The sequence below is a fragment of the Bos javanicus genome, chromosome 11, assembly GCF_032452875.1.
Source record: "Bos javanicus breed banteng chromosome 11, ARS-OSU_banteng_1.0, whole genome shotgun sequence".
Lineage (NCBI taxonomy): Eukaryota > Metazoa > Chordata > Mammalia > Artiodactyla > Bovidae > Bos > Bos javanicus.
The window spans coordinates 21,349,897-21,374,201 of NC_083878.1; the positions used below are offsets into that span (position 1 = coordinate 21,349,897).

The following is a 24,305-nucleotide window of genomic DNA, read 5'->3' on the forward strand; positions in this document are numbered from 1 at the left end:
AAAAATAAATAAAACACAGCTGGCTTGGAATCTGCTGTCCTACTCACAAAATTCATAGAGTGTTCTCCAAAAGGATTTATACCTACTTTTGACTGTAGATCACCTGGCTTAGCCCCTACAGAAAAACCTATTACAAACCTACTTCACTTGTCACTTGATGTAGGTGATTTCATTTAATGTGGGATACTTCATGAAAATCTCTAGATTTTTGGCTTTCATTATTTTCAGGTCAGATGAGCTGCTTTGAATTCTTTTGATTCAGTGAAGCTCCCTAACCCATGTTAAAGTATTCCAACTACATTTCCAAATACATAAGAATTAATTTTTATTAGTCACTCCAGAGACAAATACCAAGGTCATTGTGCCTACTTAACAGCAAGTGACTTAAAAATTAAAAGACTAAGAGGAACAAGGACTTCTGCATTTAATTTATGTATTTTTAACTATTAGAAATTTTAGTCAATTGCATATATAATAAGACTTTTAGTTATGAAATTATAGGATAAAAGATGATAGAAATTACAAGGTACCTGTCATTATCAATGACATTTTATTTTTTGTAGAACCTATAAAGAAATCAAGAAGGCTGCACAAAATATGGTGTAATGTCTACAGGTGGAGACAGGCCACAAGGTGAGTGAAACTGCAAAGAATTTGTAATTAGAAAGAACATGGATAAACTGAGAACCCAGTTTAAACATACTTTACTTAGTTTAAACCAGTGCTTGTACTTCATTCTTGAAGTACAAATATTACAAATTGTTTTGAAAATTTTTGTAACCCTGCTTTATTAAAAAACAAATGAATGTATTATGGGATTCCTTTATTAATTAGCAATCACAGCTAATAGCCACATCATAAACCAGCCATATGACATCAAACTTTTACTGCATTTATGAATGTTTACTCACGGTATTGAGATAATAATATGGGCTTCCCTGGTGGCTCAGATGGTAAAGAATCTGCCTGCAATGTGGGAGACCTGGGTTTGATCCCTGGGTTGGGAAGATTCCCTGGAGGAGGCCATGGCAACCCACTCTAGGACTCTTGCTTGGAGAATCCCCATGGACAGAGGAGCCTGGCGGGCTACAGTCCATGGGGTCACAGGGGTTGGACATGACTGAGTGACTAAGCATACTGTAATGTTTACTCACAGTATTGAGATAATAATGGCTATGTTTTTTGAGTTCTATTTTAGATGTTTTTGAAGAGTGCGAAAAAACCTTAACTTTACATTCAGCTAAATTTACTGTCTACTTTCTACTAGGCTTTGTGATGCAAAACTATGTGGGATTAGTAAGTCTTATCCTGATTTTACAGTTGAAGAAACATAGGTTTATAAAGATTAGTAAGGTTCCAGGGTCACAAAGCTAAATAAGAAACAGCTAGAATTTGAATGTTTAATGCACTTAAAGATGTTTAATGCACTTAAAGTCCCATAGTTCAAAGTATTATTTTTTAATTTAAAATCTAAAAAGTGCACATTACAAAACAAACACTTGTTCAAGATAGAAGAAAGTGAAGTCACTCAGTTGTGTCCAACTCTTTGCAACCCCATGGACTATAAGCCTACCAGGCTTCTCCATCCATGGGATTTTACAGGCAAGAATACCGGAGTGGGTTGCCATTTCCTTCTCCAGGGGATCTTCCTGGCCCACAAATCGAACCTGGGTCTTCTGCATAGCAGGCAGACGCTTTACCCTCTGAGCCACCAGGGAACTCAAGATAGAAGAGTATAAGTAAAAGGCGTAAGTCCATCTGACCCCTAACCCATCCCTCTTTTCAAGAGTAACCACTGTTAGTAGTTTGGTATAAACCCTTCCATCTCTTTCTTTTTATTCTATGTGCTTTTCATTGTATCACACTTCTGGTCTACTTTAAAACATCAAAGAATAGAGGAAGTTGAATTTACCATATATCTTCACTAGTATGAACATCTATCTTTAAATAACTGAAAATCTCATTCAGCTAACAGACCCAAAGAACAGAACTTACTCTTTTCTAGGGACTCATCATCTAGAGCAGTGTTCTCAATTTGATTTTGAGAGAATAAATATGGACTCTTTTGAAAGTCTGACGTGAGCTCTGAACCTTCTCCCGAGAAGAAAATAGATCTGCATAAAATTTTGCTTATAATTCAGGTGATTCATGGATACTCTAAGAGTATGCAGACCCCTGATCTTGTAGAAGCAAGATTCTTAAATTAGTCATTTAACATAGATAAATACTATAGTAGAAGTGTGGACAAGACACTAAGGCAGCACAGAAAAGCAAGGCCTTTCCTGAGACATGTGAAGAAAGGGAAGAGTGATACTTGTACAGAATCTTAAAGAACACAAGGAGTTTGACAGCTCGCCCAGAGTAGGGGAAGGATGTCGACTGAGGAAACACCACTTACAGACCCTACAAGCTAGAAAGGACAGGGAACCACAAGAGTGTTTTGTGTCAGGAGCCCAGTTTGTATATGAAGGGGATGAAAGATGAGTTTGAAGAGCTAGATAGAGGTCAGATCATGAAAGGGTTTGTCTATTGTATTAGGATGTTTGAATATTAGGAGTCAATGGAGGATTCTGAACAAGAATTTCATCACTGTAGGTTAGAAGCCTACAATTAATGCACGACTAAATAAATGATCCTGGGAATACTCATGTGGATGATAGAATAAGCTATAAGAAAGAGATAAGACCACTTGATTCAGATTTTTTGAGGGATCGTTGATGAAATAATATGCTATTGAAAAGATACATTGTAAAAATCAAATGGAATTGAGTAGAAGGTCACTGTTTTTACAAAGGAGATTGGGAGACTGCAGCTCTGAGACTGTATTTGTGAGACAAAACTCAAGATTTGGGCAGTCCAGCTACCCCCTCACTGCAGTGAATCCCATATAGTCAAGCCAAGCGTCAGTCCCTCAGGGTTCTGTGCCACTCCTGGTCTGTCACACCCTCCTGTCCTCCACTGTCCTCCAGTGACTCCTGATGGACCATTTGGTTTTCTATTGACTGCCAAGAGGAGGAAAGAGAAAGAGGGTACAATCGGTCAGGTTTTCCATTTTTTTTTTAACACTGAGTATGTATCACTTTTACAGTTGTTTTTTTTTTAATTTTGTTATTTATTTATTTAGCTGCACAGGTCTTCGTTGTGTTGCAGGAACTCTCTAGTTCCTGGTGGGCAGGCTTAGTTAGTCTGAGGCATGTGAGATCTTCCCAGACCAGGGATTGAACCAGTGTCCGCTGCATTGCAAGGCAGATTCTTAACCACGCAGGAAGTCCCTGTAATTTTGTTTTAAAGTAATGTGGTAGAAAGCCAGGCTTACAAACAGTGTTATAGCCTGTTTGTCTCTGTTTGGTTGTACTTCACCTGATGTACCTACCTCAATACCCAATATTAGTCTCACCTCCTGCTTTTTGGCAGTGGCTTCATAATTGAAGTAAGCATCGAAAGTCTCAAAGATATTTCACCTGATAAATATTTATTATTCATTAAAAATATTACTTATCAGATGTTGTAAAGGCTTTGAAGACTAGACTTGTACATGTATTATATATGCTATTTTGTGTATATGATGTATCATAAGAACTTTTTAAAATACAAGAAATATTTGGTCTTTGCCAAAGGGTAGTGCTCTGAGAGATTTCTCAGTCTACATGTATAGATAGTGAACTTTTGTTAAAACAAAATTTACAATTTAGGTATATACTGTATATAGATATAAAATTGATTTTCCCAGTCTGCCTTTCTAGCTCATTATTTTTAATGTCTCCTTGCTATTAATAAAGATAAATAAGTTACTGTGTTGTTTTCCTTTTCCCCAGCTGTGTTGAGGTATAATTGATAAATAAAATGGTAAGATACTTAAAGTGTGCAATATGATGATCTGATATATTTGTGCATTGGGAAAGGATGCCTCTCCTTTATTGGTGGGGACATTTAAGTTGTATTCTTTTAGTAAATTTCAGTTATACAGTCCAGTCTTATCAACTATGAGTGTGAGTGCTTAGTTGCTCAGTCGTGTCCAACTCTTTACAGCCCCATGGACGGTAGCCTGCCAGGTTCCTCTGTCCGAGAAATTTTACAGGCAAGAATACTGGAGTGGGTAGCCATTCCCTACTCCAGGGGATTTTCCTGACCCAGGGGTTGAACCCATATTTCTTGCATCTCCTACACTGGCGTGCCTGTATGCTAAGTCGCCTCATTCGTGTCCAACGCTGTGCGACCCTATGGACTATAGCCTGCTAGGTTCCACTGTCCGTGGGATTCTCCAAGCAAGAATACTGGAGTGGATTGCCATGCTTTCTTCCAGGGGAATTTCCCAACCCAAGGATTGAACCCATGTCTCCTATGTCTCCTATATTGGCAGGCAGGTTCTTTACCACTAATGCCACCTGGGAATCCCCTTATCAACTATAGTCACCATGTTATGCATTAAATCCTCAGACCTTATTTTACTTGTAACTGAGAGTTTGTACCCTTTTACCAACCAGAAGTCAATCACTATCTAAAAATCTTCTGGAATTAATAATTAAATTAAACTCAAATTTGACTTGAGTGTCCACTGCAAAAACTTCTCACATTTTCATATCAGAGGAATATGAACAAATGACATAAATGTTGTATCTTTAAAACTCAAGCTAATTTTGCATGCCTCTCTGTGCAACATCTGAAAACTTAAAAATATATAATAATTTTTAAAATTGCTTACCATTGAGAAAATTGCTCCTATAAAGAGATCGTCTATGTTATCTGAGGCTTGCAGTCTAGCATTCTACTTTGGTAGGAACCGGATACTCACCAGGTGCAATGGCTATGAATAAAAAACAGTCCCTGCACTGGCGGAGCTTATAGTATCATGTGGAAACAGACTACTGCCTATAAATCCCAACAGGAAGAGACACTAATAACATAGTATGAGAATGCAGTGAAAGAAAGAAAGAAAGTAAAAAAGTGAAGTCGTGTCCAACTCTTTGCGACCCCAAGGACTGTAAGCTACCACAGTCCTCTGTCCATGGGATGTTCCAGGCAAGAGTACTCAAGTGGGTTGCCATTTCCTTCTCCAGGGCATCTTCCCAACCCAGGGATCAAACCCAGGTCTCCTTCACTGTAGGCAGATGCTTTACCATCTGAACCATCAGGGAAGACAAGGGAATAACTAATGATGGCTTGGAGGACCAGGGCAGGCTCACAGAGAAGGAGGGGCTTGAACTGAGCCTTGAAGGATGAGAAGCATTTCATTAGGTAAGGAAAGATATTTGAGGCATAGAAGATGGAACGAACAAAGACACACAGGCAAGTGTTTGATAAAATGCATGAACTGTGATCATCTGTACATCTGCATCATATACTAACTACTACAAAGTTTTATTTGAAATACTATGAAATAGAGAAATGAATCAAGTAAGTTCAGCTAGTCCAGTCATTAACTGTTGCAAGTAGCAAAATCACACCAACTAATGTCTAACTGGCTACAGAGACACATTGGGAATAACCCTCAGGCATAAAATTAAGGTCCCATAGGCAAAGTTGGATCCAGAGACATGTGGCCAGCTTAAAATCTGACAGTCAAACAGGTTTTCTTTCATTATTCAACTTCAGAAAAGAGTCTGATTCCTCCCTGGAGGTAGAGTACAATGGCAGTACTCAGCCTCCTGTCCAAGATGAAGAGCAGTTCAGCTCTGGCCTCATATTGGCTACTGCTGCTGCTGCTGCTAAGTCACTTCAGTCGTGTCCGACTCTGTGTGACCCCCATAGACGGCAGCCCACCAGGCTCCGCCATCCCTGGGATTCTCCAGGCAAGAACATGGAGTGCGTTGCCATTTCCTTCTCCAATATATGAAAGTGAAAAGTGAAAGTGAAGTCGCTCAGTCGTGTCTGACTCTTAGTGACCCCATGGACTGCAGCGCACCAGGCTCTTCCGTCCATGGGATTTTCCAGGCAAGAGTACTGGAGTGGGGTGCCATTGTCTTCTCCACATATTGGCTACACCACTTAGCAAAATCAAAATCCTACAGGAAAACCAGACTCACCCTTCTAAGAAGGCTTTTCAGCAACCACTTGTTGCTAATCAAGCCATTGCCCCCACCCCAAACATAGACACATACATACACTTTCTCAGGGTGCTGACAGAAGCATTTCTTTCACTCACACAAGATATTTTACCTGAGAGAATTCCTGATAGATATGGTTTTCTCCCTTTCACACTTCCAGGCTCTTTCAGCACTTCTGAGAGATAACTGCATGCATAGCTCCTGAATCTAAAAGCTTTTAACCCCATTTTCAGGCCCAATATTGCCAAGCAATTGGTCACTGGAGACTCCCTCCTTCTCCACGGCTGGGCTCAGGTTGCTGCCGTGGATCAAGCTCTTAACTGTGGCTCATGAAGTGGTCACCGGAGCCTGCACAGTGCTTACCTGTGTGAGTTAGGTGCTCCAGACTGCAGAAGAAGCTTAACATACAGTCCCTACCTTTAAAGACCGATGAATCTAGACTTCTAGGGAGGATCCAAGTTTGCTGCTTCTTTCATCTCTATCAATTTTAGGTGAGAGCCTCCAGCTTTGTCCTAGGCAGAACTGAAAAGGATAGTGATAATCACTACTAGAAACAATCATACCAGAGGATGAACTAATCAGACTCTTAGAGAGGGTAACTGATTTTCTCAAGGTCAATCAGCTATTTAAATCATCAAGCTAGGATTTGAGTCCAGAAGCACCATATTTCAGAGCTCAGATTCCCCATCTCCATTCCCTACTGGCACCTAGCTTGGCTCTCAGTATTGCTCTCAGCTAGTGAAAGTGGTAACTGACAACAAAGTAAATAAAGCATGTTTTTATTTATTTTTATTTTTTATTATTTTTTTTTTTGAGTTTAAATTGATGATTTGCTTTATTGAAATGTTAAACCAGCATTGACAGCTACTGTAACCCTTTAATTGACAAATCCACTCAGGAACCATGTGTTAAAAACTTCCTTATGGAGAATGGAAGCATCACCCTCCTTTTTCCATTGTAAACCGGGTGTGTGCAGTGTAGGCTCCCTGTTTTCTGTATCAGTGCTGCATTGTACCAGGAGACGGAATTAGAACAGCACCTTTTAATTTAATTTGTAGCAGGTCAGAGTTCAAAACTGCAATTTCACAAATGTCTGATAAAAAATGTCACTGGTTTTGATTGAGATGTGTTATTAACCTCTAACTTGAGAGTCTTGGTTTGGTTTTTGTTTCCTTTTTTTGGATTAGCATTAATGTGTCTGACTTCTCAGTAATACGTGCTATTTCTAGTTTTGTTTCTGCTAGAGAACTTCTACCAGTGGAATAATGTATTTCACTGGCTGGTTCAGCATAAAGACTTAAATACAGAAATTGCAAAGTAAGTAAGTTACCTACAGAAGATAGTGCTGCTGATATATATATATATATATTTTTTTTTTCTCCAAATGTAGTAGAAGATATTAAAAATATCTTTTGAAAATAGCAATTTATTTCTTTTTTTTTTTAATTTTATTTTTAAACTTTACAATATTGTATTGGTTTTGCCAAATATCGAAATGAATTCGCCACAGGTATACATGTGTTCCCCATCCTGAACCCTCCTCCCTCCTCCCTCCCCATACCATCCCTCTGGGTTGTCCCAGTGCACCAGCCCCAAGCATGTTTTTAAAAAAATCTCTCAGGATCCAAAGGAATAAAGTCACAATGTTGGTGATAGTAAGGTCAAGTATATTTGGGTGAAGGGCCTGACCTGACAGTCTTTTTATTCCACTTATTTATGAGGCCCACTTCACTGAGATAAAAATTATCAAATAACATAATTACCATATTTGCATAAGAAATTGGAACTCTGTAGTGAACCATTTTATTATTTCTGTCAAAACAAGAGCTTATGACTTAGTCAAGTCACTTTATCATGACCTCACTTTATTTGTGAAATGACAGGGTTTGGCTGGATGGTCTCTGGGCCATCTTTTAGTTCTGACCTTTACCACACATGCTGAACCCTTAATTTATATTGCAAGTTGTTCTGGTTGGGTATGGTTTGGTTTGATTTTTCTAAACCATGATACTGCTTCATTTATTTACTTCACACCTATGTATTTGGGGGTCTATGCTGTGCTAGACTCTTTCAGACCCTGGGGAATGCAGAGTGAATAAAAATGTCCAAGCCCTCATGAAGTGGAGGTGATGGGCCAAGAAGATCAAAGAGCAAACAAATAAACAGGCAGCATTGTTGTTTGATGGTAAATGCTGTGGAGAAAACGGAAGCAATGGAAAGGATACAGGCTTTGAAAATGTGACCTGTTCTTATACGTGTGGTCAGGGAGTTGACATTTAAACAGAGACCAGAAGCCTTAGAACTTTTTTATTCTTAATGGATGATTGTGGGATATTGTAAATTTGACCAGACCTTGAAGTTGTCAAAATTCTGATAGGAACAAAATGGCCCTGGTGGAGGTATGTGAGTTTGAGTTTCAACCTCACCTCTACACTCACATCCTGTGGGGCCCCTGGATTTTCACAAATGAGCTTCTCTTGCTTCTGTGATTCTAAATATTCTATATTAACATTTTAATGACTTTTCAAAAGTACTGCATCAACTTATATATATAATTTTTGCCAATGAGGGTTACGGTATTAGCAGTAAGTTCAAAAGGCTGTTAAAACTGAATTTACAAGATTTTTAAGAAATAGGACTTTGATTTGCATGTAAACTTTGCATCTAGATTTAGAGTATTTCTTTTCTCAGCTTCATAAACCACAGGCTTAGAGAAAGAACCTAAGCTTAAGGATGTATGAGGAATTAAAAATTCAACGAGTAGGCTAGAAATACTGCTTTCAAAGGGATGGGTGTAGTTTTTTTTTTTTTTTTCTGGATTCATTTTCTACCTACTGGCTCATTCACTGCCCATCTCATATTTGTTTTGGAGACCTGGAGCATAGATCCCCAAGAAGAGGAGAGGTAGACATAATAGACCAACAGCAGGTCCTTGAGTTTTAAGAGGAATGAGGTAGACAAGCCCCAGAAAGTGAGGTTTCTAAGGTACATCTCAAAATGAGTAGAGGAAGAAAAGGATTAATTTGCTCTCTAAATCCCAAACATTTGAATCTAATATATGTAACAAAGGCTAAGCCATTACAGATCATCTTGTTTTAACTCCATCACACTGAAAATGCCCATTAAAACTAAGATAGAATATTAAATCCCCTTGTTCTACTCTCTCAGCCTGGGTTTCCTGTGACCATATTCTTTCTCTCTTAGTCTTTATGTCCATGACCATTGATTACCAGATGTTAGGTAAGAGAACACTTAACAAGTAATTATTAATAATTAATAACACCTAATTAGTTATAGGAGGATTGTGTGCTAAATACTTATTATTGACAATGTTTAGCAGGTTTATCATCTTCGTCTCAATGAACTTTTATTGAGCTGCTATTCTATGTAAGAATATAAAACAGGCACCAAGAATACAGAGATGGAAAAACTAGCCTCTTTACTCAAGAAGTTTGTTTATAAGATGAGATTATATATACATAAGTTATATACAGCAGAAAATCATGGTTTTGGTTCCAATTGAGTTCTACAAATTTTCCAAGAAAGGGATAATATCCTATTGGACTGAAGTTGACAGCCCAGCAAGGTACTGGACCTGAGTTAGATTTTGGGGAATGAGTAAGGATTTGACAATTGGAGTAGGGTGAGGAGGGCAGACCAGGCTACAGGGAAGAAAAGAGACAAGATAGGAATGCAAGTGATGAGTAAGCGTTAGGAGGCTGGAATACCTCCTACGAATCAGAAAAAATGTTGGAGAGGAAGGTCTGGGACATTGGAAGACCTTGAGGTTCACTGTCTATTTCAACAAGGAGAGAGTGATTCAAGAGCATGATCAAGAGATGATCAGAGAGATATTTAAATAAAAATAATCTAGTACAAGTATAGAGTGTTGATAAACTAATGAGGATGTTACTATAGATGTTTGGGAACAAAGCAGTCAGGTTGAATTAAAGAAGTGACATAGAAAGAAAGGAGAAAATGTAAGAAACCATGTAAAAGAAGACTCAAAGATTTCACTGCGGTGGATCATAGGATGAGAGGAAAATCATTCCAAGGGCTTAAGTCTGGGTCAATAGTGGCAATTGTGACAGAGCCTGGGAATGAAATCTGAAGGGGGTACCTGGATAGGCTGAAGATGACCAGTGTGATTTAACCAGCTTGAATTTGAGGTAACCTTGGAACAGCCAAGTGCAAATTTTCATTGAAAAGAAGTTCAAGATATATAAAAAGGGCATTCATTTAGCAGAAAAAAAGATCAAAAAGACAGTTTTGTTTCCTTCTCTCGAAATATAGACCTGAATACTGAAAAGACAGCTAAAACTGCATAGTGGAAGAACTAGAAATGAGGAGATTGTGAACTGTTTCGCATCACTTTAGTTTGGGTACAATGCATCTTTTGGTTTTTGATTTTTAAATTGAACAAAAGGACAGTTATGAAAGGCTCTGGACTGGGTGCTGGGAAGGAAGGCCCCTGGTTGCCATATCATCACATGGCTGAGTAATATTTGGAGATGCCCTGCTAGATTTTAGCCTCGCATTTTAGAGCGGCAAGGATTTTGAGAGCTTCTGAATAATAGAGGTGAGAAAATGGAAGCCTGGAGAGGGTTCCTGGCTTTTTCATGGTCACACAGTGAATGAGAAGTCAGGATCAGATCTCAGTCCAGGGTTCCTTCCTTCCGCCAACACTGCTGGTCAATGCGTGTACCTTCCCGACTCTTTTTTAACATTTTTACACAGATCTATGGTAGGAAGCGGAGAAGGCAATGGCACTCCACTCCAGTACTCTTGCCTGGAAAATCCATGGACAGAGGAGCCTGGTGGGCTTCAGTCCATGGGGTCGCTGAGAGTTGGACACAACTGAGTGACTTCACTTTCACTTTTCACTTTCATGCATTGGAGAAGGAAATGGCAACCCACTCTAGTGTTCTTGCCTGGAGAATCCCAGGGACGGGGAAGCCTGGTGGGCTGCCGTCTCTGGGGTCGCACAGAGTCGGACACAACTGAAGCGACTTAGCAGCAGCAGCAGCATGGTAGGAAGCCTGATGAAGATGTTCACAGATTATATCATCAAAAAGCAAAATGGGGACCTCCCTGGTGGTCCAGCAGTTAAGACTTTGTACTTCCAATGTGGGGCAGGGGTTGTAGGCTGGGGTGCAGGTTCAATCCCTGGTTGGGGAACTAAGAACCCACAGGCTGTGCAGTGCAACCAAATTAAAAAATAGCAAAATGGATGCCTTAAGAAGAGTGCTAAATACATAGCAGTGAAGGCAGGAAGTGATGGGGCGAGGAGAGGACATGCATGTGCCCCGTTAGATCAACTCACCTTCAGTTCAGGGAATTATTTTCAAATGACATCAGAACAAGATGAATCTACATAATCTACACATGGAATGATTTTTCCCATCATACATTTAAGGAGCCCTAGATAGATTCTAATGAGGTTGTTTAGTATCTTTCCATACTTATTTTTAAAGGCTCTGAAGAACTGGATTGCTATCCAACTACCTGGGATGTGAGAAGTATGTAATTCAGTTGGGAGGCAGGAGCATTTCTATATTTTATTTACTTATTCCTGTCCTAACTTTTTCCAAAAAGGAAACTGAAATAGTGCAGTATGAAGTTTAGGAATCAAAATACAGCATCTCAGCAAAACCAGCCCCAATGTGCCTCATGTATTCTGGTCCCTTTATGGAATGCTTTTAGGCCTAATTTTTCTTTTCTTCTTTATTTTTTGGTCACACCACTGAGTGGCTTTCAGGATCTTAGCTCCCTGACCAAGGATTGAACCTGTGCCCTCAGCAGTAAAAGCACAGAGTCCTAAACAGGGAATTCCCCAGGGCTTTTATCCTTGTGCCAAACTTACCAGATGTGGTAAGAAATTACAATTGATTGGGTTCAGTATGCCTTAGCTCTGAGGAGGACATGTATGAAATAGAAATTCATTTCAAAAATTTAAAAAGAAATTATCGAACTAATGATGGCATTGCATTTGTTATCAATTATATCTAGGTTACTATGCTGTTGAACCCTAATAAGAACAGATTATTGGATGATCCTTGCCCTAGGCAGGATAGATGACAGTTGAGGAGAATGGCCAAGTCAGGCTTATAAAGAGTATGAGTCATGCTCTGCCCTCTGCAGGGTGACCTCTGTCAACGGTGCTCGGGCTATGGGTGACTCTTCTACTGAGGTCATAGATGTGCAGGATTCGTCTATGATTTCCAAGTCTTGGGGTTCCCTGGGAGGTGGTGAGAGGTTAGTCTTTCTGAAGATTGGATTTTACTCTAGTCTCATTTTTAGCAGTTCAGAAAGCGCCAAAGGCAGATCCAAATTAGATGTCATTTCATCTGAACTATGAAAAAGAATACTCCCAGGAATATCAGCAGTAACCTGGTTTCCACTCTCACCTAAAATAGGTTGTTAGTGGTAACTGATGCTCTATTTTACAAAGCACTGCTAACTCAGCTTGTGATTCAGGTCTAGTGAGTTCTGCCACTGCCTCTGCTTTGGAAGGAAGAATACTTCTGAGGACTAGTTCAGGATTTACCCTCTGTAATTTAGGGCCATCCCTAGGGCTGGAGGGAGCTCTCGCTGGAGCTCAGGGCTCCTTCCCTGTACAAGTCTCCCAGGAGCCTCTCCTGCCCTCCACTGCCTTTCCCCTCTTCCAATCAGGACTGACCTACTAAAAACATAGCAAGAGTCAATTTTCTTTTGAAGGAAGTATTTACCTCGTATTCAGGTAACACCGTGCCCTCTGCCTCTTGCAGAGTGTCTCTGGGAGGCTCTTAACTTCCACTCAGATGAATCCAGGGAGAGAACCTGTTTAAAAGGTTGAAATTAAAGTGAGTCAAACCAGGATAAGAATAGAGATGGAAGAAAAGAAAACATCTGTGTGGAAAAGAAAACATCTTCCACGCCAGACCCAGAGCCCCTGAAGCATCCAGGTTTGCAAAATCAGATTTTAACACCTTTTATTTTTGCCAATCAATGAGTCAGAAGAGCTTCTGGAAGTATTACAGGCTTTTGATAAGTTTTGATCTCTTAAACGAAGCAGTCTTAAAATAATTATCTCTGGCCATTGGATATTTTCGTGTGTAATGACATGCTGATAATATTTCTTTTTCTGACTGAGTTGACAAATAGCAACTCAAGAAAATTATCTTGACTAATATTTGTAGATAGAACAAAAACAAATTAATGTGTCTGTGGAGTGGAGGTGGGAGGACTTCTGGTTTCCACACTCAGGGAAAAAGAACCTCTGTGTGCTTTACGAGCTACAGAAGTGCCCACTCTCTGTGCTTTGTCCCTCTTCCCACTGGTTCTGAGCACTCTGCGGTTGCTGGCAACAATGGAGTATCAGTTATAACTAGTTTTGTTGCAGGGTCATTTGTTAGGAAATTCTGTCTACTCTCTTTTGATTTCTCAAGCCCAATGGTGGATACAGTGAAACTTGGCTCAATAAAATAAAATTGGATTTTTTTTCTAACAAAAATCACCTCCAGGCTAAACTCTTTCCATATTTTTCACTGATTATTTTTTGCTCATGTGAAGCACATGTGGTAAAGAGTATGTTTCTCTGGTAGTCTATTAGATGCGAATTCAACTCACTTCCACAAAATATTTGGTGACCACAAGCTCAGAATGGGGAAAGGAGCTGGGGATACAAAAATGAATAAAATACACTCTCTGCTTATGGTCTGGTGAGGGAACTAGCATTCAGGCAGTTAACCAAGGATGTGACAATGGCCTTGTGACCTTTTTTCAGTGGCAGGGGTCATCCAGTTTCTAGCAACACCTATATTTGAGAAAAGGTCAAGTAAGAAGCTGACTTGAGGACCAAGAACTTTTTGAAAATAAGACTACTTATTGTTTGAGTTGTCTGCTGACAGATTCCTATTTTACTTTAATGTATTGCCTTTCCATAAATTGCTATGTTTTCAAGGATGATTTGATTATATATATTTGAGGGAAGTGGGTATAAAAAGTTACATTATCACTAAAACATCCTCATTTTAAACACATGCGTATATACTTATGCATTGTGAAATTTGTCTTATCTCTTTATTTTGCTTCTTAGGGTCACACTGTGCTCTTTGTTTTTTTGGTTGGATTTTTTTTTTTTTTTTGCATTATATTGAATAATGAATTACATCAATAGATTTCTAAGCATCAAGATATTTTTATAACCTAATACCACTAATCAAACTGTTGTATTTTTGTTTTCTAATATTTTATTTAGAATATTTGTATATCTAGGCTATCCTAGAGTAGATTTGGTATCAGAACCTCACAGAATGGATTTAGTGACTTGTACATATCTTATTTTGGGGTATGGATTAAATGGCACAGTCACTGTTATTTATAGACATTTCCTGTTATATTTTCCTGGGTGATTTCTTATTTGGGGGTTGATATTCAACCTCCCCCTTTCAATATCTTCTGTAAATAGTTGCTGTAATTGATTTTATAAAGCAAATTTCAATGATCTATGTTTTCCTTAAAAATTATCCATTTCATTTAGCTTTAAAAGTTATTGATAATAAAATGAACATAGAATTTTATTAATAATATTTTATAGCCTCTGAATCAGTGGTTACGTCCTATTTTTTTGTTCTACTTTGTATTCTTTCTCTTTCTCTCAATCTTCATATCTCTCATTAGACTTATCAAAACTTTTCTCATTTTACAATGTATTCAATCTTTTTTTTTCCAAATAGATATCAGACCCCATGTAAGAACTGATATACTTTTAATGACAGTAAAAGTGGTTTTTGATACAATAGTGGTTTGGAATCCTGTCACATGAGCAGTTTATGTAAAGATAGAAAGCAATAGAAAAAATAATGGTCCTATTGGAACTGCTTCCCTAATCGTTCAGAGGAACAGTTTCCTTTTGCATAAAATGGATAGTAAAGTGTGCTGCCCACTGCACAGCATGGCTACAATCATCGGGTGAGATAATGTAGGTGTGAGTGTTTTGGAGACTAAGACGCAGGTACAAAAAAGGTCATGAAATATGTCATTTCATGAAACTTATGTTGCTTTTAGGCTGTATGGAAAAAACAAACAACACCTTTCATAATTTTCTTTAAAGTACTTTTTTATATCACAAAGTTCATATGGACTTTCCTCTTTGAAAACATTAGCAAGATTTGTCCTGATGAATTACTTTAGTTTCAGGGGAAAATATTTCCTCATCACCCTCCCCCCAACATAAAGAGTTCTCATTCTACTAAATTAGAAATGTGCACTAAAGACCCATTCAATAAAGGACATCGGAATGGAAATTAACTCAAGTCTGCTTTCAATTAATTTCAATTCCCCAAAGTGCAAAACTTTCCTTTTCTGTCACAGCAGTAATTGGAAAGTAATAGACAATCCTAGGCTTTTGTGGTCTTACGCCTGCACTGGTGTGTGGGGTATACATTCTAGGTCAGTCTGGGGGAGGGTCAGAAGATTTTCTGGTATTCTTTCTGCTTTTATTAACTTTATTAATGCTGCTAATCTTATTACTTGAGTTAATGTCATAAAAATCTGGCTATAACTTTTTAGATGAATGTTTCAATGTTCCTATATCTCTATTGTGATCATTTTAGAACCTTTTTTAAAGCAGCAGAAACCCATTTTAAAGGAAATTTCTTCCTCCAAAGTTATAGTATGTAAATTAGATGAGAACAGAGAGACTCTGCTTCAGGGGAAGGGAAGGGGGGGCCCAGGACTCCACCAGCTTGGTGGCTTTCTCTTTGCTCCCGAGGCAGGCTTAGAAAAGCCCAAGGGCTTCAAAGTAGAGACTAAAAACTATTGTTCTATGTAATGATCAGACATGGTTTAGAGACAAACAGGCATTTTCTAAAAACTTATCAGTATTTTCTCAAGGGTCTGCCGAGGCCCAGATGGATGTTATTAGAGGCTGCTGCTGCTGCTGCTGCTGCTAAGTCACTTTAGTCGTGTCCGACTCTGTGCGACCCCATAGACGGCAGCCCACCAGGCTCCCCCATCCCTGGGATTCTCCAGGCAAGAACACTGGAGTGGGTGGCTTCCCTGATAGCTCAGTTGGTAAAGAATCTGTCTGCAATGCAGGAGACCTGCTTTGATTCCTGGGTTGAGAAGTTCCTCTGGAGAAGGGCATGGCGACCCACTCCAGGATTCTTGCCTAGAGAATCCACTCCAGTATTCTTGGGCTTCCCTGGTGGCTCAGACAGTAAAGAATCTGCCTGCAATGCAGGAGACCTGGGTTCGATCCCTGAGTTGGGAAGGTCCCCTGGAGGAGGGCATGGCAACACACTCCAGTATTCTTGACTGGAGAATCCCCATGGACAGAGGAGCCTGGCAGGCTACAGTCCATGAGGTCGCAAAGAGTCGGACACGACTAAGCACAGCACAGCACAGGCAGTGATTCAAGGATTATGAAGGACAAAGTACAGAATTACTGGGCTCAGGGAGTGAGGGATGCCCACAGACAATGAAGCAGACTACAGGTAAGATCTCAAAGGAATTTCATAATGTTGTATAGCTCTTCCCAGAAAAAGTCATACTACTTTCCCACATAATACTGTTATTTTCCCTTTTAAGATGTATCTTTCAAAATATGTTACTCACTAATATGATCATACTCTTCAAACTAGCAATTTTCTTCTGTAAACCTAGCCTAAAAATGCCTTAAATAAGAGGGAAAAAAATCTATATTCTTTTTTATATTAACTATAATTTTCCATTAACTATACTGACAAATAGAAAATGATCCTAATATTCAATAATTTGAAAAGGAAAAGACAACAGTGACATAATTCCTCAAACAACTATTTTTCAGTAATTAAATATAATGACTGCAAAACTATTTGGAGAAATCTAGGAATTGAATCCATCAGTTCTGAAGTCATGGAGACCTATTCCAATTCTGGCTCCCTCTGCCATATCTTATCCATGATTCTCAGTACATCATTACCTCATTTTCCCAAGCCTCAATATGCTCATCTGTAAAATGAAGATAATGATCCACACTGAACAGGATCAATGTGAGGATTCAATTAGATGTGACAATATAAAGAAAACATGAAGACGGTGCTACAATCACAGCAGCTGTTCAAAAAATGTAGATACTTGATCAATGTGAGGATTCAATTAGATGTGACAATATAAAGAAAACATGAAGACGGTGCTATGACCACAGCAGCTGTTCAAAAAATGTAGATACTTATCCTCTATCAACAGATTTGTTAATAAACTTAAGGAAATACATGACGTCCTAAGAAAATATAAATTATAAAATTAAGCTTAAAAGTTAACTAGACCAATTACCTTTTAAGAAATTGAATTGGGTTTAAGGATGTGTCTATTTTTTTAAAGGCATTAAGACCAAATGTTTTCATAGCTATGCTATACTATCTTTTGACGAGCAGACAATTCCAATTTAATTGAAACATTTCTAGATTATAGGACAAGATAAAAAACCTCTCTAATTCATTTTAAGAAGCTAGGATAATGTGAATGTCCCTTTGCCGTAGAATAAAAAATAAAAAAGCAATAAATCTTCCACAGATCAAAATCACTCATGAATATAGATGCTGCTGCTAGGTCGCTTCAGTCGTGTCCAACTCTGTGCGACCCCAGAGACGGCAGCCCACCAGGCTCCCCCATCCCTGGGATTCTCCAGGCAAGAACACTGGAGTGGGTTGCCATTTCCTTCTCCAATGCATGAAAGTGAAAAGTGAAAGTGAAGTCGCTCAGTCGAGTCCAACTCTCAGCGACCCCATGGACTGCAGCCCACCAGGCTCCTCCATCCATGGATTGTCCAGGCAGGAGTACTGGAATGGGTTGCCATTGCCTTCTCTGAATATAGATGCAAAAATGTCTAAATATTAACAAATAGAATCCAGCAGGGTGTCAATAAAACTAACTCCTATGACCAAGCAAATATTCCAGGAATGTGAGGATGATTCAACATCAGAGAATAAGTATAATTTATTATGACAAAGGAGAAAAAGGCAAGTCTATCAGTAGCTGCTAAAAGATGGATAAGATACAGTAGCCATTCCTTTTAAGAAATTTTGGTAAAACAAGGCTAAAGTTACTTAAATATGATATACATTATTTACCAAAGGTAGAAAATATGATTCTAAATGACTTTAAAGTCATTTACATTGAAATAAGAAGATGGATAATAATATCCACTGTCACTGTTATTAGTAAACATTATTCTAGAGGCTGTAGCAAATACAATCAACTGTGAAATAACCAGTATAAAATTTGAAAACAAGAATAAAAATCATCTAGAAGTATTTATTTTAAAATCTTCTATAATTAATAAAGGAATTTAGTAAGATGGCTGAGAACAAAATAAATATTTAAAAAAGAGAGAGAATACAAACACCAGCTAGAGAGAATTGGAAATTGAAAAATGCCATTCACAGTAGCAGTAAAAACTATACAATACTTAAGAATAAATGAGTCTTACTTATTAAACCCCCAAGTATATAAAAGCACCAATATATACAGCTCATGTTTGTTGTAGCATTGTTTACAGTGACAAAATAATGGAAATAAAGGGAACGCCCATCAATAAAGGAACAATTAAAACAGATTATTCCTACCATGGATGTTACTCAGTCACTAACAGTGATTTGTTAGATTTACACCAGTTAACTTGGAAAGATTGCCATGATATATGAAGTGAGAGGGGATGATGCAGAGAGGAAGAGTATGAACCTACAATGACAACCCCCGCCTTATCTGTATATTCTGTATATACATTTGAATGTGGCTCTATGAGGATGGAGAAAGGAATGAAGAATTTCAGCAGATTGTTAACACTGACTGAGTCTTAGGAGGGACACTTGTACCTCTACACAAAAAACCACAATAAAAACAACTTGAATAATAAAGGTCCAATTTGTAAAAGAAAGAAAAATACTTAATATAGGTAAAAAAGTAGATATAAAATTATAGGCTCCATTAACAATCAGGTAAAATATTCAAGGGAAAAGTGATTGACTAGCAATAAAATCAAGTGATCAAAAAGTAGAGGCATCAGAGTTGTTTTTTTTCCCCTCAATATTTACTAAATTTTTTATAATGTGGTTTGGTTGCTTTCATAATTAAATAAATAAAATTTCTAATTTATTTTCTAGTGACCATATACCTTATCTTACTTCTTGAAATCAGTAACTATTTGTACATTTGTGAACTTGATGTCTTACTTCTGAAAATGCATAAATTTACATTTTACCTATGTCAGATGGCAGTTTGGGGGTTTGCTTTTAATTAGCTGCAGATTAGATCAATAAATCTTCTGGAACTAATTATCCATAAAAAATCCCATTAAAATGTGGCTTCACATATTTTAATACTTTTTCCCCCAAATAGTAACAGAAATCACTTCTAACAATTACTTTCAAAGCTGTGTGGTTTTGAGCAGATGATTTATCTTCCCCTCTCCACGCCTCGGTTGCTTCTCCAATAAATGAGGAAGTTAAATCAAGTAATTTTCTCAGTGTCTTTTGGCTCTAACTTTCTGTGATTTAATTATATTCATCATGGAATTCATTAAATATCAAATGATTATTTGCTAAGGAGCAGAAACTTTTCATCTTAGTAATGTTTATATCAGCTATGAAAGAGATTCAGATAGCTAGGGAAGATGCCTTACCTTGACATAATTTCCATGCTCACATGAAAAATGTACAAGATTCCAAATAGCATACAGCCTTCACTTTGGGCCTCTCTTTAGATCCCCCATTTATAATTGTGCAGCTATTGACCAATGCTTTTTCATCCATGTGTGCCTTCCAGAGTCTGTCAATTTATCATTTTGGTTCACAGACCTCAATATATGCATGAAACAGTAATTTCTAGTTTGAGGTATAAATTATATAGGATAAAAGGCACCTAGTCAAAGTACACATTTTGATGAATTTTGACAAATTTTTGCTCCTGGATAAACACGACCACAATTAAGCAATAGAATATTTTTATCAACCTAAAAAGTTCCCTGTGCTTCTTCCCAGTTCAACTCCCACCTCCTGCCCCCGGTAAACACTGATCTGCATTTTATCACCAGAAATTAGATGTGTCTTTTCTACAGCAAGGAACAAAGTTGTAACTTATGCTTTCTCAATCTTGAATAGTGTTAATATATTTTTAATATTTCAATTACGTTTCTTAATTGCAAAGCAATAGGAAATAACTGGCTGATTTACGCAGCAAAGGACATTGTTAAAAGGATATGCACAGCTCATAAAATCTCTGGGAGACTGGAGAACCAGGTTTGGGATTATACATCCAGCAGCAATGCCCCAAATCATGTAGCAGAGCTGTTCTGGTGAGGAAAGCAGCAGCTGGAGTTACCTAAACTGTCTATACCAGATCATGGTCACCACTACCACCCTTGTTGATGCTGCTGCTGCTTGTCTTAAGAATCATTTCTATTTCTAAGAAAGTAGAAAGTGTATCAAGTATATCTGCCCTAGAAAATCCTTCTGCAACTGCCAGCACCAATTGAGGTGAGTGTATCAAAATGTTACCACATGTCCATCATGCCTTAGCTGCAAGGGAGGCTAGGAGAACCTGGCACTTTCAGCCTTCGCATAAGGGGAGGCCTCTGATCAAGCTGCATAAGGTTGGGGAATTCCCCCATCACTGAAAAGGATTAAAATTCTAGATGGGATAAAAAGAGTGCCAGTGTCCACAATACTATTTTTACTTGTTAGATTGCATTCTGAACCAGCAGCTTCATGTCAAAACATCACACCAGCCAGGCCACATTTGAGTAGCATCTCCTGGTATAAAGAAGTCTACAGATGGTGCAAGTGGGGACAAGGCCATCACAGAACTTACTGTTTAATGAAATAGAAACAGATATATCAGCCTTCATGCTTACTCAAGTTAATTTCCCCAAACTATACCCTGCTAATAAAATTAATGGGTTTAAGTTAATGGTTTGATCCCCAACAGAATTCAGTATATTAAAAACTACCATAATTTTAAGTAATGAAATTCATACTTGCTGACAAAATATTTACCTTTGAGTTTTAAGCTAAATATGTGCTCAACTTAATATTTTCACTCTTCTGAAGCTGCACATAACACCTGTTGCTTCTGTGTTTGTTTCAATTTTTTAAAGTTAGCACATAAAGTAAGTCCAGTCACTTCACCTGTTCCCTTACTCTTGATTTCAACTGACAGGTCTGGGGACGAGGGGATGGCCTGATCCAGGGACGATGAAGATGCAATGTTGAATAAGCTGGAGGAGAGAAGCAACAGGCACCATGGAAAAGACCAAAACCAAGCAAGGTTAGATTTTTCCTATGTCTTGCTTAAGGCTCAGGATTTAAGAAATATAGGTTGTAGGCTTGTCTTGCCCTTATCTCGCAACATGAATAAGATGTTAACTTGACTATTCTTATTTCATTATCATAACAGAATGACCAGGAAGAGCACAGATGTGGTACTGGGGAAACGGGAAATGCTACATGTATATCTATAATTTGAGTAGTTTCTTACTTTTCTTAGCAATAATTTTAGGACTGCCTCAGAATGACCTCCTGAAAAGGGTCAAGATATATATGGAACTAACAGACAGCCAACGCGACCTAGAAACATGAGGGCTTTCTCTTTTAAACTTTACCACACAGAATCAACCATATAAAGGTAGGGTCTGTTATCATCTTCCATTGATAGGTAAAGAAACAGTCATAGAGAAGTGAGGCTATAGCTACAAAATGTCAAGAGTTTGATCTGGGAATCTGATCTCTGTCCCTAGGTTCTGGTTCTTGCCATTATACCAGGCTGTTGGGACATAGCATGAAATAGGTTAAGTAAATCCACTCAAGCTCACGAGGGGGATTTTGGTGATCTCAAACCATCTGGATTTTATAGAGACTGCCCTTGGTGTGTAGAAGCTTTGAGCTGAGGTTATATATTATTTATAAACTTAACATAGAGGCTGGTTCCTCTAAGGAAGGGTTTCCGGTACCTGAATGTCCTAGGAGAACAATGTACACATCTATACATCCAAATATTTGCAGCTGGGGATTTTATGTATAAACTGCTTGATTCATACAATGTGATACAAAGGAGATGTGGCTAAAATGGATAAGCAAAGGGGTGCTTATGAGGTGTACATTTTATGCAATTTACCTCGTCCTCAGGGCTGAGGTTCTGACAGGTACATTCTAGGCTAATCTTTTTCCTCCCTAGTGCAAATGGTTTTCATAACCTACTACTTTCTTTATGTTTGACCTGTCTCTACTGTTGACAATACTGTTTTCTTTCTGTCTGCATCCTTCTGAGACCCTTTGTATTGAAATTTCCTTCCATCAACCTTCTTGCCCAGGAGGACAACAAAATTCCTTTAGCTGATCTGGGCATGACAGAGGGCAGAGCTCTGAAGTTTAGCAAGGATCAGAAGCAGGAGAAGTAAAGAATATTTTACACAGGCCTCCTGAGAACAATAGGGTGACCACTGGATAAATGACTTCCTGACTGGAACTAGCTCCTCAGATAAACTTCACTCAGCCCCAAGAATAAGACAGACCCTTTTTTTTTGGCCTTGCCATGTGGCTTGTGGGATCTTAGTTCCTTGACCAGGGATCAAACTTGTGTCCCCTGAAATGGAAGCTCAGAGTCTTAACCACTGGACTGCCAGGGAAGTCTGAAAGAGACCCTTCATGGGTATTCCCTTCTGGCTAATGAATAATCATTTATCATTCAATTTGATCGAGAAACTTCCCCTCCTTGGTAGCAGATGATTTTCTACTACAAGAGATATATCAGGTAGATATAGTTTGATCATTAGAATGTAATATAAAATAACCTATGCCAATTGATCTTCTGTTTCTGTTGAATCATTGGCTTACCACGTAAGTACAGATTTAGTATCCTGTAAGTCCCCTCGTTCCCTGCATGTCTGAAGAGAATAGGGAGAGAATGAATTATGTTGATTAAACTGAGCTCTTTTCCCTACAGGAGATAATGAACATAAGCCAATGAATAATCCTTCCGCACAGATTTACCAGGTAAAAACACAGATTGTTTTAAACTCTTTTATGTATCACAATGATGACTGTCCTTTATGTACCCATTGTTTTTAGCACTCACAAAAGCTTCTACATGTATCACTGGGTTTGTTCACTTAAGACTGTGAGATAAGCAGGGTCAAGAGTACCATTCACGTTGTACTTTGGTGAAAACTGATGACTGAAGGACAGCTTACCCAGTTTATAAAATACAGCACCACCACTCCCACATCAATGATGCTTTTCTTTTTGTTGTCACCATCATTCTGGCCATTACCCTGGTTATTATCCTGTGTAATAACATTTCCATCAGAAGGAGAGAGCAAGATCTGCTTTTTTTAGTCTTCTATTTTAGTGGGGAGAATTGAGAATAGAAGGGGGTTAACACTGCAAATGTTCATATATGATAACAGAAAAAAAGTTAAGCTCTTTTCAAACAATGGGAATAATTTGATTTATGAGGGAGACAAATGTTCTGCTAACTTTTATGTAATATGTTTACAATGACAGTCACTTTGGCTCTCTACATAGTATTTCTTTGGTTTCTATCTACCAACTGTAATTTAAAGTAAATTTCTTCCCTTAAAAATCACAGAGTTCATTCTGACATAATATGTAACATGAAAATAGCTTGGGCTAGGGAAACCCATGCTACTCTCTAGACTTAAGGCATTGTTATTTGGAATACTTGAGAAGGAAGAAAGAACTGACAGGGTTAGGTGGGGGTTGGGAGAAACGGTGATTTCAAAGTTGGCTCTTAAGGTTTTAAGCCCTGGTATACCAGACCACCTTACCTGTCTCCTGAGAAATCTGTATGCAGGGCAAGAAGCAACATTTAGAATCAGACATGGAACAATGGACTGGTTCAAAATTGGGGAAGGAGTACATCAAGGCTGTTTATTGTCACCCTGCTTATTTAACTTATATGTAGAGTACATCATGCAAAATGCTAGTCTGGATGACTCACAGATGGAATCAAGATTGCCAGGAGAAATATCAACAACCTCAGATATGTGGATAATACCACTCTAATGGTAGAAAGCGAAGAGGAACTAAAGAGCCTCTTGGTGCAGGTGAAAGAGGAGAATGAAAAAGCTGGTTTAAAACACAACATTAAAAAAACAAAGATCATGGCATCTGGTCCCGTCATTTCATGGCAAATAGATGGGGGAAAAGTGGAAACAGAGACAGATTTTATTTTCTTGGCTCCAAAATCACTGAGGATGGTGACTGTAAACATGAAATTAAA

At 38.3% G+C, this 24,305-nt stretch overlaps 1 long non-coding RNA gene across 1 annotated transcript; it reads left to right on the top strand.

Annotated features, from left to right (window-relative positions):
• The first annotated feature begins 532 nt into the window (after positions 1-532).
• Positions 533-23,057, top strand: LOC133256912 (uncharacterized). The gene is made up of 3 exons (XR_009739332.1): positions 533-633; positions 21,225-21,332; positions 23,007-23,057. It is a non-coding gene; the product is annotated as an uncharacterized LOC133256912 (long non-coding RNA).
• Positions 23,058-24,305: the final 1,248 nt, after the last annotated feature.